General features: G+C 41.0%; 1 protein-coding gene across 8 annotated transcripts in view; it reads right to left on the bottom strand.

Annotated features, from left to right (window-relative positions):
* RALYL (RALY RNA binding protein like) overlaps positions 1 to 14863 on the bottom strand; it is a 641697-nt gene that overhangs the window by 596591 nt on the left and 30243 nt on the right. The gene's annotated exons all lie outside the window — the stretch shown is intronic.

Raw genomic sequence — 14863 nt, 5'->3', positions numbered from 1 at the left:
GTATTAAAGGATCCTTCCAAACTGAACACACTGAAGAGGAGAACTGGCACTTTGGGCAGTTAATTTGATCAATGAGCCCAACCAAAGAATTCAGGTCAATAAATCCTCATTAGAGCCTGAATTATCCAGACTGACATATAGATTGACCAAGTCACCTCGAAGTGCTGAATATGCCCTTCACTGTGGAGAAGCAGGCTATAGCTGAGCTCCCCTCACCACACACACCCTAACTACACACATAAATAACCTTATCACACCTAGAAAAACCAATGGGTCCCATTTTATGGATTAATAATAAAACTATCCCAGTTATTGGGGAGGAATTTGAATCATAGAAGGGATGTTTAGCAAAGGATAATTATGGAAATATATTTGTAAATGTTTCTTGCATGTGGGATGAATCTAAGTGTAGGGGGATGACAAGATGTATTCAAAGCCTCTCCCCAAGTGTTTTTTCCCTTATGCTGGATGGAGGTGAGACTGTATGACAATCACACATGGCCATCTTCCGGGATAGCCTGCTGCTAAAATGAGATACACCACTCTAATCCTGGCTCAGCCAAGTGTCTGCTGTGTGACCTGAGGCAAATCACTTAACTTCTCTGTGCCTCATTAACCTCGTCTGTAAAATGGGGATTAAGACTGTGAGCACCATGTGGGAGGCAGATGATGACCAACTTGATTAGCTTGTATCTACCCCGGGGCATAGTACATTGCCTGGCACATTGTAAGGGCTTAACAAATACCATCCAAAAAAAAATAAAGGCAATCTCAGTTTGCCTAGTATAAATGCTGTTGGTAGTCTAGCTGCTAGGTAACAAAGTCCTCAAATCAAAACTATTAGGGACTCTGCCCACAGCTCACAGGTGCAGCCATTCCAATGGATTTGCCTGTGTGTTCTGAGGATAGTGAACAATTTCCCCTACTGTCACAGGCTATGTAGGGCACTCTTCTAGTCTTATAGTCCTCTAGATTCTAAGCCTGCAGTGGACAGGGAATGTGACAACCAACTCTGTTACACTGTATTTATTCATTCATTCAATTGTATTTATTGAGCATTTACTGTGTGCTAAGCACTGTACTAAGTGCTTGGGAGAGTACAATACAACAACAAACAGACACATTCCTGTCCATAGTGAGCTCATAGTCTAGATGGGGGAAACCAACATTATTTTTTTTTAATGGATAAATAATAAATAAATTACCGATATATGCAAATATATACATATTTGCTGTAGGGATGGGAGGGAGGATGAATGAAGGAGCAAGTAAGAGTAGCACATAAGGGAGTAAGAGAAGAGGAGAGGAGGGCTTAGTCAGGGAAGGTTTCTTGGAGGAGCTGGACCTTCAATAAGGCTTTGAAATATGGGAGAGCAATCATCTGTCTGATATGAGGAGGGAGGGCATTCCAGGCCAGAGGTAGGATGTAAGCGAGAAGTCAGCGGCAAGATAGATGAGATTGAAGTACTGTGAAAAGGTTATCATTAGAGGAACGAAGTGTGGTTTGGTTGTAATAGGAGAGTAGCAAGGTGAGGTAGGAGGGGACAAGGTGATTAAGCGCTTTAAAGCCAATGGTGAGGAGTTTTAGTAAATACCATTGACCAATTCTACTGTACCCCTACAAGAGACTGATCCCTCTAGATATGGCAGAATAAATTTGGCACAATATACATTTTCCTTCAATATGACTTCAATCACTTTAAAAATTCCAGACTGAATATAATGCAAGCATGATATTTTTTCCAACATGATTAATTTATAGGAAAAAACATTATGGCTTATGATGGCAGCAGAACCCTTCAATGGAATTAATTAAGGGATAATCTCTATGGCTTTGTATTTTGCAAAGCAATAAATGGCTGCTCAGATTAATAGCCAAAACAAATCCAAGGTGTTTAATGAATCTCAAAGCTTGTTTATGGTGAGTCCACTGCAAGGCAATAGAGATTGTTGTTATTATACAATAAACCAAAACATGGAGGAAAACATATTTTCTCCCTAGCGATTCCTAGCTATTCTCAACATTTTCAGCACAGGCACTTTGGGGAACTGAGCTGAGAAAAATATAATCACATTTGGACAAAGTTTAACAGTGATGGATAGTTTAGACAGCAAAGCAAATAGGAATTTTAGGCAAATACTTAAAGAGAATAAATTTTCAAAAACAGCTTGGGTGGAAAATGATGAGAAAAAGAATGCTACATATCAATAGGGGACTCAAAAGTCATTTGTGTGGAAATTGCATTTGATTTTGCCAACCTGTATTCTTGAGGAAATTTTCTCTAGTTTAATTGAATTGAATGTAGCTCAAAGCAGTTGATTTGTTCTTTTTAATATCAAGACTACCCAAGTCTGTTGGTAAGTTTCACAGTCTTGAAATGCATAGCATTTTTAATGAGGACATTGTAGGCACTAGGAATTTTACCACATGAAAAAGATAAAATCAAATTCAGAACTTGCTTTACTTTTTCTCCTCTAATATTTACTTGTACATTTGCCAGCTGAATATAAGGATCCCTAACTAACTTGGCCTGGCAAATATTGATATTTTTGTTATGATTTTAATGAAGCTTGAAATTAATCAGCCTGTTCTTTTTATGTTCCTTGGCATTGTGGATATCACACCAATGATAACCAAAAAAATACCCAAAACTTGTTTATTTCTTCAAAGTATTGTTCCAACATATATTGTGACAAAAATTACTAATTAGTATCAGATTCTTTCACTGCCTTTGAAAGAAGTTATTTACAAAAAGCTTATATATTTATAATAAAGTATATCTCCTCTTCTAGACTGCTAGCTTCTTGTGGGCAGGGCACTTGTCTACCAACCCTGTTGTACGGTACTCTCCCATACAGTGCTCTGCACACAGTAAGTGCTCAATAAATTCCACTGATTGATTGATTTATGTAATTTTACTGGTTCTGAGGTGCTCTCTGTTGAACCTCTGCTGAACCTCAGTGCTGTGGGGATAGTCTTCAAGCCAACAGTGCACACCATTTATTAAATGTCTGGTAAACCCATTAGAAAAAGAGAAAATTAAGAAAGGCTCTATGCAGCTATAATTAACTGGAGAATTCAAACCAACAAAACCTGCATTAGCAGATGTTATTCAGATAGTTGAAGATAAAATTCGGGGAGAGGGAGGAAGGAAGAATTGAATCAATCTATCAGTAAATCAGTAGTGTTTTTTCAGCTCCTGTGAGTTCAGCACTATACTAAATGTTTGGAAGAAAGCAACAGGGTTAGAAGATACACTCCCTGCCCTCAAGGAGCTGAGAATCTAGCTGGGAAAACCAACCAATCAACTGAATTTATTTAGCATTTACTGAGGCTGAGGGTTGAATGAATATCAAGTATTTAGAGGGTACAGATCCAAGCACATAGGTGCAGAAGGGGAAGGGAATAGGGGAAAAGAGGGCTTAATCAGGGCTCTCCTGGAGGAAATATGATTTTAGTAAGACTTTGACGATGGGTAGAGTAGTGGTCTACTTTAAATAAAGGGGGAAGGAGTGATACGCCAGATGGAGGACACGGGCAGTGAGGAAGCTGATGAAGTATTCAAGGTGGGAAAGAATAAGGGTTTAGATCAACGTAGTAGCAGTTTGGATAGAGAGGAAAGGGTAGATCTTATCAATTTTGTGAAGGTAGAACTAACCAAATTTGGTAATAGATTGAATATGAGGGTTGAATGAGAGAGATGGATAGAGGATGATGCCAAGGTTATGGGCTGGTGAAACAGAAAGGCTAGTGATGTGTCTACAGTGATAAGAAAGATAGGGGTGGGGTTTGGATTGGAAGATGAAGATGAATTCTATTTGGAATATGTTAAATTTGAGGTGTCAGCGGGGCATCCAAGTGAGATCCTGAAGGCAGAAGGAAACACGAAACTGCAGACAAGGACAGATATCAGGACTGGAGAGGCAGATTTGGGAATCATCTCCTTTGAGATGGTAGTTGAAACCAGGAGAGCAAATCAGTTCTCCATGGGAGCGAGTCTAGATGGAGAATAAAAGCAAATCCAGAACTGAACATTGAGGGCCCCCCACATTTAGAAGGTGAGCGGCAGAAGAAAAATCTGTGAAAGGAACTGAGAAGGAACAGCCAAAAAGATAGGAGAACCAGAAGAGGACAGCCGCAGTAAAGCCATGGCTGGTTTCAAAGAGAAAGTGGTGGCCCATGCTGTCAAAAGCAACTGAGAGGTTGAGAAGGATTAAGATGGAGTAGAGGCTGTTGGATTTGGCAAGAAGGAGATCACTGCTGATTTTAGACAAGGCAGTTTCCATGGAATGAAGGGGGCAGAAAACAGACGACATAAATTACGGATAGAAGGACTAAAAAAATGGAAAGAAAGATATATGGGTAAATTTAGAGATGTAAGTCAATGTGTATATAAGTGCCTCAGGTGGGGGTGACTGTCTAGGGTGGAGGTGGCCCGAAAATATGAGTTGGGAAGACATCACCCAAGGTGAAAAAAAAAAAAACATGAGGTGGAGAAAGTCTCTTGGGTTAGGTGGGATTATGGAACGTTTGGAAGTTGAGGAGGGCGTGCTCTGGTAGATTTTGAAGCCAGGTTGGCTATCGTGTCAAAACTTCAGATAATGCTAAAACTCTAACTGTGCTATGCAGATCTGACAACAGGGACATAATGTTTATAACTTTACAATCTGTCAGCCACTTGACTCCATACATTTTCCAAAGCAGAGGAGGGCCCTGATTCAAAAGAGGCTGACAAAGTAAGGCATCTTCCCCAAGGACTCTCTGGATCCCCTAAGAACCCAAGCATCTCTGCAAGCAAGGAAGAGGTTACAGGATATCTCTCAGGTAGAGAGCTGAAGTTCTCTACTTAATTTGAACCAAACCACCCTTCACTGTGTTGCACTACAAGATCTAATCTTTTGTGATTTGTGTTTTTTTGCTAAGAATTTCTCACTTGCATTTAGAGAAGACACTGCTGATGGGAATATTCGGCCATGAGTGCATGTGCGGCTAAAAATGCCCAAGTGGGACCAAGAATCCTGGTCGTCCTTGTTGGGTTGCTATATTTGATGTTTCATAATAATAATAATAATAATTGTGGCATTGGTTAAGCACTTACTATGCACCAGGCAACTCCCTGGCTCTCATTCCTTACAAAGCTTTTGCTGAAAAACAGCCACTCCATTCTTGACTGCAGCAACAACTCAGTCCCAGTTTTCAGCTGGGATGCAGCACTCCTTGATGCTTGGTTTCACCGCATCCTTAAAATGTTCCTCTGTCCTCTATGCTTTCAATTTCCCAAATTCATTTTCTATTGTAAGGATATCCTGCAGTTGTACAATATCCTCACGAATCCAATACTGAGTGGATCTGTCGAGCTGAGTGCAATTTGAATGCCAGGAGACTTACTACAGTCCAGAATGCCCTTCTTGGAGATCATTTCTTGCATTTGATAATGAGTATAGCCAGGAAATGATGTTGATGGAGCTGCTTAAGGAGCCAGATGCTGTAGAAAAGGCTGGACAGCACAAGAGATCTATAGATCAACAGTTTGGTCCATAGCCTGAAAGAGAGCTGTCACCATGCTCTTATTTGACAAGTCCCCCAAATGATATGCTAGCCTTCTTGATCTGGTTTTCTAACTCTTTGTTTATCATCACATCACAGGCCAGTGAAATGTCTAGTTAAGAGAATTCTGTGATAGCATTTACTTTTATGTTGCCAATATACATTTTTGATTGTATATATTGTTTCACCGGTGCAGGATAATATGACACTTTGGTTTTCTTCAATCCATATTGCCTTCCTGGTATGGTGAGGCAGTTATACCATCATTTGTATATTTATGGGGATGTGTGCTTCTAGAGCAGAATCATCCGTATCATGCCCTAGTGGATAAAGGATGGGCAGACCTTGGGGTCAGAATCACTTGGGTTCTAAATCCCAGTTCTGACACTTGTCTGTGACCTTGGGCAAGTCACTTCACTTCTCGAGGCCTCCATTACCTCATCTGTAAAATTGGGATTAAGACTGTGAGCCCCATGTGCGATAAGGACTGTATCTAACTCGATTAGCTTGTATCAGCGTGGCTCAGTGGAAAGAGCACGGCCTTGGGAGTCAGAGGTCATGGGCTCGAATCCCTGCTCTGCCACTTGTCAGCTGTGTGACTGTGGACAAGTCACTTCATTTCTCGGTGCCTCAGTTACCTCATCTGGAAAATGGGGATGAAGACTGTGAGCCTCTCATGGGACAACCTGATTACCCTGTATCTATCCCAGCGCTTAGAACAGTGCTCTGCACATAGTAAGTGCTTAACAAATACCAACATTACTATTATTACCCCAGCACTTACTATAATGCCTGGCACATAGTAAGTGCTTAACAAATAGAACATTTATTATTATCATTATTATAAAGATTTTTGAATGGCTCTCAGGACTTGGGTTGATGCTTCAATCATTGTGGGCAGAGAACCTGTCTACCAACACTGCTATACCGGACTCTCCCAAGCACTTAATACAGTGCTTTTCACACCATAAATGCTCAATAAATACAATCAATCATATATATTGAGTGCTTACTTTGTGCAGAATCCTGTACTAAGTGCTTGGAGAAGTGCAATAGAATAGGGTTGGTAAACATAATCCCTGCCTTCAAGGACTGCACAATGCTTGAATGAAAGAGTGTCCCAGGGGTTGCTTAAGTGAAATTTTACACTGGCATCCAGGATTCAAGCCCAGCATGGTCACGTAGAATAAACAGAACAGCAGCAGACCAAATAGACATCCCTGCTTTAGTTCACAGGCAATGAGGAATGGATCAGCTGGGCACTGTTGACTCCAACCCAGCCAGCCATACCGCCATGAAATAGTCTCAGAATCTTGAGGGACTTTTCAGGACAGCTAAATTTGCTCAGTGATTTCCAGGGACCAGATCTTCCGATGATATCTTCTGCAAAACACATTCTTCGAATTAAAAATTTTTAATGTTGGGTAGGGATTGTCTCTATTTGCTGCTGAATTGTACTTTCCAAGTGCTCAGTACAGTGCTCTGCACACAGTAAGCACTCAACAAATATGACTGAATCAATGAAGTACGATCAATTATAGATTTTTTATTTGAAAACTGTATTTTTAAGAAGGAGCTCTAACTTTCCACTAGAATGGACTTTAAGTGACCTGTGGATAAGATTTCATCATCAGTAGCAGCAACTTTGAAAACCAAGGGCAAATATATTAAGCATATAAAGCACGGTGGCTTCGCAGAGAAGTGACAGGGGCTGGTGGATACAGCATGGGCCTGTGAGTCAGAAGGACAGTGATTCTAATCCCAGATCCTCCACTTGTCTTCTGGGTGACCTTGGACAAGCCACTTAACCTCTCTGGGCCTCAGTTATCTCATTTGTAAAATGGGGATTAAGACTGTGAGCCCCACCTGGGACAGCCTGATTACCTTGTAACTACCCCAGCTCTTAGAACAGTGCTTGGCACATAGTAAGCGCTTAACAAATACCATAATTATAATTATTATTAAATGCATCTATCTCAATATATATGCCCACACACAACTATATGTGTACTTATATGTACACATTTATGCAGGCACATATATGCTCACATGTATATATATGCATATTATATATATATATATGAAATTTTTTATGGCATTTGTTAAGCACTTACAGTGTGCCAGGCACTGTACTAAGCAATGGGGAGGACACAACAAATCAGGTTGGACACAGTCCATGTCCCACATGGGGCTCACAGTCTTTACCCCAATTTTACAGATGAGGGAACTGAGGCACAGAGAAGTTAAGTGACTTGCCCAAGGTCACCCAGAAGACAAGTGGAGGATCTGGGATTAGAATCACTGTCCTTCTGACTCACAGGCCCATGCTGTATCCACCAGCCCCTGTCACTTCTCTGCGAAGCCACCGAGCTTTATATGCTTAATATATTTGCCTTTGGTTTTCAAAGTTGCTGCTACTGATGATGAAATTTTATCCACAGGTCACTTAAAGTCCATTCTAGTGGAAAGTTAGAGCTCCTTCTTAAAAATACAGTTTTCAAATAAAAAATCTATAATTGATCGTACTTCATTGATTCAGTCATATTTGTTGAGTGGCACAGCCGGGATTAGAACCCACATCCTCTGATTCCCAAGCCCATGCTCTTTCCACTAAGCCACGCTGCTTCTCTATAATATTAATTATATTAACTATATAAACTATAATATTAATCAAATAACTATTAATATTCAATGATAAGCTTCGATTTTAAAGTCTGAGATTTATTATCCATCTTAAATGTAGCAAATCATAACATTTATTCCTTCCTAATTAAAATATTGACCTAAAATGGCATGGCAGGTTTAAACATTTACATATGCACAGCAAATTAGAGTGCAAAATAAGCCTGCTTGGTAAGATTATTCACAGTAAAACAAGGAAGCACTAAGTGGATCATAGTTCTGAACGGGGAGGAATTCTGCAGCAGGTGAGATTTGCATTTTAACGTTACTGAGAATTTACACAGACTTAAAAGCTAATCCACCTCAGTCATGACCAGGGCACCTACAGTGATGCTCTGACTTCTAGCATGACAACAGTCAAGCTCTGCTAGCCCATGCCAGGATTTCTACTCTGTGCCCGGAGTTGTAAGGGATAATTGAGATTTCTTAAAAATTATTTTAGCTCTATTAATCCACACCCAAGCTAATATTTTCTATGAAAATAACCTCACAGATTTGAAATGATATTCCACAAGACTTTTAACCTCTTGTAATTTGACCGATACAGCTAGATAATGATATGGGGCCCATTTTCCTAATATCTGTAGCTTCTGTGTCTGTCTGTCTCTTTCTATCCCTTGTGCTTTTTCTATCTAAAAAAAAGGTCGTGAACTCATTTCCAGGTCCCTACCTGATATTGAGAGTGATGAAAAAGATGAGAAGACGTAGTAGGAGAATAATAACTCACACAATAGATCAGCAGTTAACACTTGGGAATGTGTCTTTGCTCCTGCAACTTGTATCTAAGTCAGCCTAGAGGATTAATTGCATATATGTAGACTGTCAGAACATTGGAATCTATAGTCTAAAATAATACACGAGCACATCTCACAGATCTTCCTGTATATGTCTTGTTTCTAAAACTTGCAGTTGAAGAAAGCATGCAAACATCCCAGTTCTCTAATCACCCACTCATTCATTCATTAGTTCATTCATTTGTATTTATTGAGTGTCTATTGTGTGCAAAGCACTGAACTAAGCACTGGGAAAAATATAAAGATAAGACTTGGACATCCTTCCTGGCAAGGACTCACAGTGGGAAATAAACTCCCTGTCAGACAGGGATCTATCTATGTCTGATTTGATTATTCTGCATGTACCCCCTGCTTACCAAAGTGCCTGACACAAAATAAAGGCTTAAAATGAACCACCATTTTAAAAAGGAAATACTACTACTACTACTAATAATAATAATAATGGTATTTGTTGGGTGTTTACTATGTGTCAAACCTTGCTCCAAGTGCTGGGGTACATAGAAGTTAATCATGTAGGATACAGTCCCTATTCCATTGAGGGCTCACAGTCTAAGTAGGAAGGAGAAAAGCTATTGAATCCTACAGAGAATAGAGAAGTTCAATGACTTGCCTAAGGTCATACCATAGGCAAAATGCAGAGCTGAAATTAGAAGCCAGTTGCTGTGACACCCAGGCCTGTGCTCTTCCAACTAAGCCATGATGGTTCTGAAACCACAGAAAAAAATCTTTAGCATATCCTTATAAATCTGCTTAAAAAAAATCCCTGAAGTTTGTCTCAATTTACTTAAACCTAGGGAGACTTCCTACTTCAATATATTTGGATCATATCAATTACTTGTATACAAATTATCACTGATCCTGACTCATGGCTGATTTGTATGCTGCATAATTTCCTTGCTTTATCTTTTATACCCAAGGGTAAAAACTGCAATATGACCTAATTTAGTGTGTTCTGTACCATAATTGGCTATGGTATTAGATACAGGTTGTAGCAATTGATAATAAATGAGGTGTCACAGCCACAGAGGAGCAAATTAGCTAAAGACAAAGCAAACTGAACGTGGGGTCAACACTTTAGAGAGAATAGTATAGGTGTGACTAAAGGCATGCCTGATATTTTTTAAATTGCCCTGACTTTTCTATCCTTTTATGCATATATCTTTCACATAAATCAATGGAAATGACATGTCCTGGGAGATGGTAAAATCAAGTTCCTGGCATTCGAGACGTATGTGGAACATAATGAGCTAGACTCTGTGGTGCACAACTTTCAGGGGGGGAGGGGGGGAGACTGTCAGGGTAGGGGGAGGGAGAATCTCGGGCTGGGGGATGGGAGACTCACAGGGTGAGAGATGGAAGACTCTCGGGGTGAGGGATGGGAGACTCTTGGAGTGGGAAGTGGAAGACACCTCTAGGAGCCAAGGAGGGGACAGATAATTCTCTCTTCCCAACCCTGGTTCTCTGACTGAAGTTGTTTCACTTAAGGGCCTGAAACTAGAGCTAGGAACCCACTGGCTCTCTGAGACCTATTCTCTGGGAGCCCTCTCCCACCCCAGTCCTTGCCTTCCTTGAAAGATCTGCCCCCATTATTATTATTAACCATATTTATTGAGCACTTACTGTGCACAAAGCACTGTACTAAGTACTTGGGAGAGTACACTATAACATCAGATTCCCTGACCACAACAAGCTCACAAGCTATAGGTGCCACAGTCTAGCTCACTGCCCCCACCCCAGGAAGCTCTCCCAAATGGCTTGGTCAGCCTACATCTATTCCCACTCTCTCAGGAACTCAACTATTCTGTTGGTCCAATCTATCGCCTCGATGCTGCTGATTCCAAAATCTCTTTCCATCCTATCCTTTCTCCCTTGATCTAATCTTGGGATCACCCACTGCTCTCACAACATTTGGGTTGGATGTCAGTTGCTGCCTCAAGCTCTCTATGGTAATATTACTACTACTACTACTAATAATAATAGTAATAGCAATATTTGCTAAGCACTTAACTATGTGCCAAACACTCTATTAAGCAGAAAGGTTGATACAAGATAACCACGTTGGACACAATCCCTGTCCCACAAAGGACTCACAGTCAAATCGGATAGAGAACAGGTACTGAATCCCCATTTTACAGATGAGGAAACTGAGGCACAGAGAAGTTAAGTGACTTGCCCAAGGTCACAGGGCAGGCAAGTGATAGAGTGGAAATTAGAACCCAGATCCTCTGGCTCCCAGTCCATGCTCTTTCCATTAGGTCACAACCACAAAACTTCTCATCCTCTGACCAGAGGCTTCTTCACTACCCAACCTCTTCATCCATTAGACTGTACGCCCCTTGTGGGCCGGGAACATCATCTATCAACTCTATAAAACTCTCCCAAGCACTTGGAACAGTACTTTACACACTGTAGGGGTTCAATAAATATCACTGAGTGATTGATTGACTCCCATGGGCGACACAACAAAATATCCAGTCCTTCGAGACCCCATAATTGGTATGATCTCTAATCCCCTCTTTCGAATGCCCTCCAAGTGCAACTACTCTCATCTCTACACATCTTGATTCAAGCCATTCTTCCCAGTCCCATCCTAATCCTCTCATTCATTCAATTGTATTTATTGAGCACTTACTGTGTGCAGAGCATTGTACTAAACACTTGGAAAGTACAATTCAGCACACCAGCATATCGTCTTATGGCACACACTTCCCTTTAATACATTTTTTAATAGTGTGTCAGAGTGTATATTTAAAGGTATACACACACACATTTATGTTGATTGTATCCAACTCATCTTCCTTCTTGTGAAATCCAGATGGGCTACGTGCTGTGTCTCTTCTATAAAGAGTAGACTCCATACGGTGTTATGGTTACTCAAAATTTGCTTCCTGAAGTTATCACCAGCACATTTACTATAACTCGGTAGGTGAGAAACAAAGGATACTCACATAACTAAGGTGAATTTCAAAAGTTTTGTATAAAAATACATCCACAGAAACCAAGTTTCATTTTTGAATGGTAAAACATGTTCATTTAAATGCAAAATCCTTATTTTTTACCATTTGTTTTGTTATTTCCAATCATGTAATAAAATATACACTTGAAAACTATCTGCCAAAAATAATTCAAAAATAATGACTGACCTAGTTTTTTCATTTAATAAAAGTTTTCCAATGGAATAGTCCACCCCCTCCAGGAAAACCACTGGGTGTTCTAAGCCCTAAAATAAATAAATAAGGTCCTATGATCTATGCAGCAATTTTCTATTGTCACGCTAATAAGACAGATACAGATTGTATTCCTGTCCCATTAGAATTACTCCAGAAAAGGAACAAAGATCAATTAAGACCTGCTTCATAAAACGGAATCCCCAGTGAGAAAACACAATGCAATATTTGTTTAGTGGGCCTGAGTAAACATGTCTATGAGAAAATTATACTTGTCTGTGACTTCTTTCAATCAATCAGTGGTATATATTGAGCACTTACTATGTGAAGAGCAAGGACTAAGTGCTTGGGAGAGTAGAATATTAACAGAGTTGGTAAACAAGTTACCGCCCACAAGGACTTTATTACAGAATAGAGGGGGAGACAGACATTAACATAAATAAATAAATTTCCATGTGAACAAAAATGCTGTGAGGCTGAGGGTTGGGTGAATATCAAGTGCTTAAAGGGTACAGATCCAAGTGTATAAGAAATGTAGATGGGAGAGGGAGGGGACGGAAAGAGAGCTTAATCGGGAAAGCTTCTTGAAAGAGATGTGATTTTAATGAGGTTTGAAGTTGGGGTGAGGCTGCTGGTCTGCCATATGTGGAAGGGGAGTGAGTTCCAGGTCAGAAGGAAGAAAGGGGAAAGGGGTCAGCAGTGACAGAGAGGAGACTGAGGTACAGTGAGCAAGACACCACTGGAGAAGCAAAGAGTGAGGCTGGGCTGCACTAGGGAATCAGTGAAGTAAGATGGGAGGCCCCTCTCAGGGTCGCACCTGGAGAGTTTCCAGTACTCCATCAGTCTCAGCTAGGGGGAGGAGAGTCAAGCAGAGGCCTACACAATCCATTCCTGGCTTGGGCAGTGGCTAGTGAGTAGAAGGCAATCTGCTACAAGTCAAAACTCACCCATGCTGAGCAGCAGCGGCATGGGAGAGAGTCCAGGGCGGAGACCCGAGTTTACTGCCCAGAAGGTGGCAATGGTAAACCACTTCCGTGTTTTTACCAAGAAAACTCTATGGATACACTTCCGGAACGATTGCAGATGGAGGGCAATGAAGGGTTTCCAGTGTGCCAAGCATTGTTCGAAGCTCTGGAATCATAGTCATCATCAATCATCATGATGATGGTATTTGTTAAGCACTTCTAGTGTGCCTAGTACAGTTCAAAGCGCTGGGATCGTAGTCATCATCGTCCTCATAACGAGGGCATTCTGGGAGAGATGTGTCCGTGATGTCGCTACAGGTTGGAAACGACTCGACATAAGACAAGATTGGAGTAGCAAGGCAACCGAGTATTCTAAAGCCGACGGTAGGGAGTTTCTGCTGGATGCAGAGGTGGATGGGCAATGACTGGATCTCCTTGAGGAGTGGGGAGATGTGGACTGAAAGTGCTTTAGAAAAATGATCAGGCAGCTAACTGAAGTTTGGACTGGAGTGGGGAGAAATAGGAGGCAGGGAGGTCAGCGATGAGGCAGATATACAGTAATCAAGGCAGGCTATGATAAACGCTTGGATAAGCATAGTAGCAGTTTAGATGGAGAGGAAGCAGTGGATTTTAGCAATGCTGTAAAGATAGAACCGACAAGAATGAATGTGTGGGTTGAACGACAGAGTCAATGTTCAGTCAATGAATCAGTGGTATTTAATGAGTGCTTACTATGTGTACAACTCTGTTCTAAGCACTTGGAAGAGTACAATTCGACAGAATTAGCAGACATATTCCCTGCCTATAACAAGCTTACAGTCTAGGAGACGAGCTAAGAGTCTAAAGGATATAGCTATGGCTACAGGCTCCTGAGATACGGAGGATAGTGATGTCTATAATGATGGGAGGACTGGATTTGGGTAGCAAGATGAGTTCTCTTTTGAATATGTTTGAGGTGTTGACGGGACATCCAGGTAGAGATGTACTGAAGACAGGAGGAAATGCAAAACTACAGAAAAGGATAGAGGTCAGGGCTGGAGAGGTAAATGTGGGAATCCTCTACATAGCGGTGGTAGGTGAAGACATGGGAGTGAATGAGTTTTCCAAGGGAAGAGAATAGAGAGCGACCCAGAATTGAACCTTGAAAGACTCCCACTATTACGAGGGTAGGAGGCAGAATAGGAGTCTGAGAAACATATTGAGAAGGAGTGATCAGAGATATAGGAGAACCAGGAGAAGACAGTGTAAGTGAAGACAAGGTTCAATAACATTGCCAGGAGAAGGCGCTGACAGATCAAGAAAGATTAGGATGGAGCAGAGACCATAGGACTGAGCAGGAAAAAGGTCCCTGCTGACCTTAGAGATGGCAGGTTTCATGGTGTAAAGGCAAGGGAAACAGACTGGAGGAGGGTCAATGAGAGAATTGTAAGAGAGGAACTTGGGATAGCAGGTGCAGACAACTCACTCAAGGAATTTGGAGATGAATGGTAGGAGGGAGATGGGATGATCTGGAGGGAGGAAGGAGGGAGCCATTGGGTTCTTTTCTCTTGAAAATCCACTTCAGTGAACACCTAAATTGGCACCACACCCTTTTTCATGATACTCTGGAGAATGATCAGGGACATCCTTCTAAAAGAGCAAAAGCAGAAAAAAGGCCTTTGCTAAAAAATGCAAAAGGATCATTTATTTCAAGTCTAAATTGGGAAT

This window comes from Ornithorhynchus anatinus, chromosome 4 (assembly GCF_004115215.2).
Source record: "Ornithorhynchus anatinus isolate Pmale09 chromosome 4, mOrnAna1.pri.v4, whole genome shotgun sequence".
Lineage (NCBI taxonomy): Eukaryota > Metazoa > Chordata > Mammalia > Monotremata > Ornithorhynchidae > Ornithorhynchus > Ornithorhynchus anatinus.
Note: the sequence above shows the minus strand (reverse complement) of the source record. Positions and strands in the feature narration are given on the sequence as shown.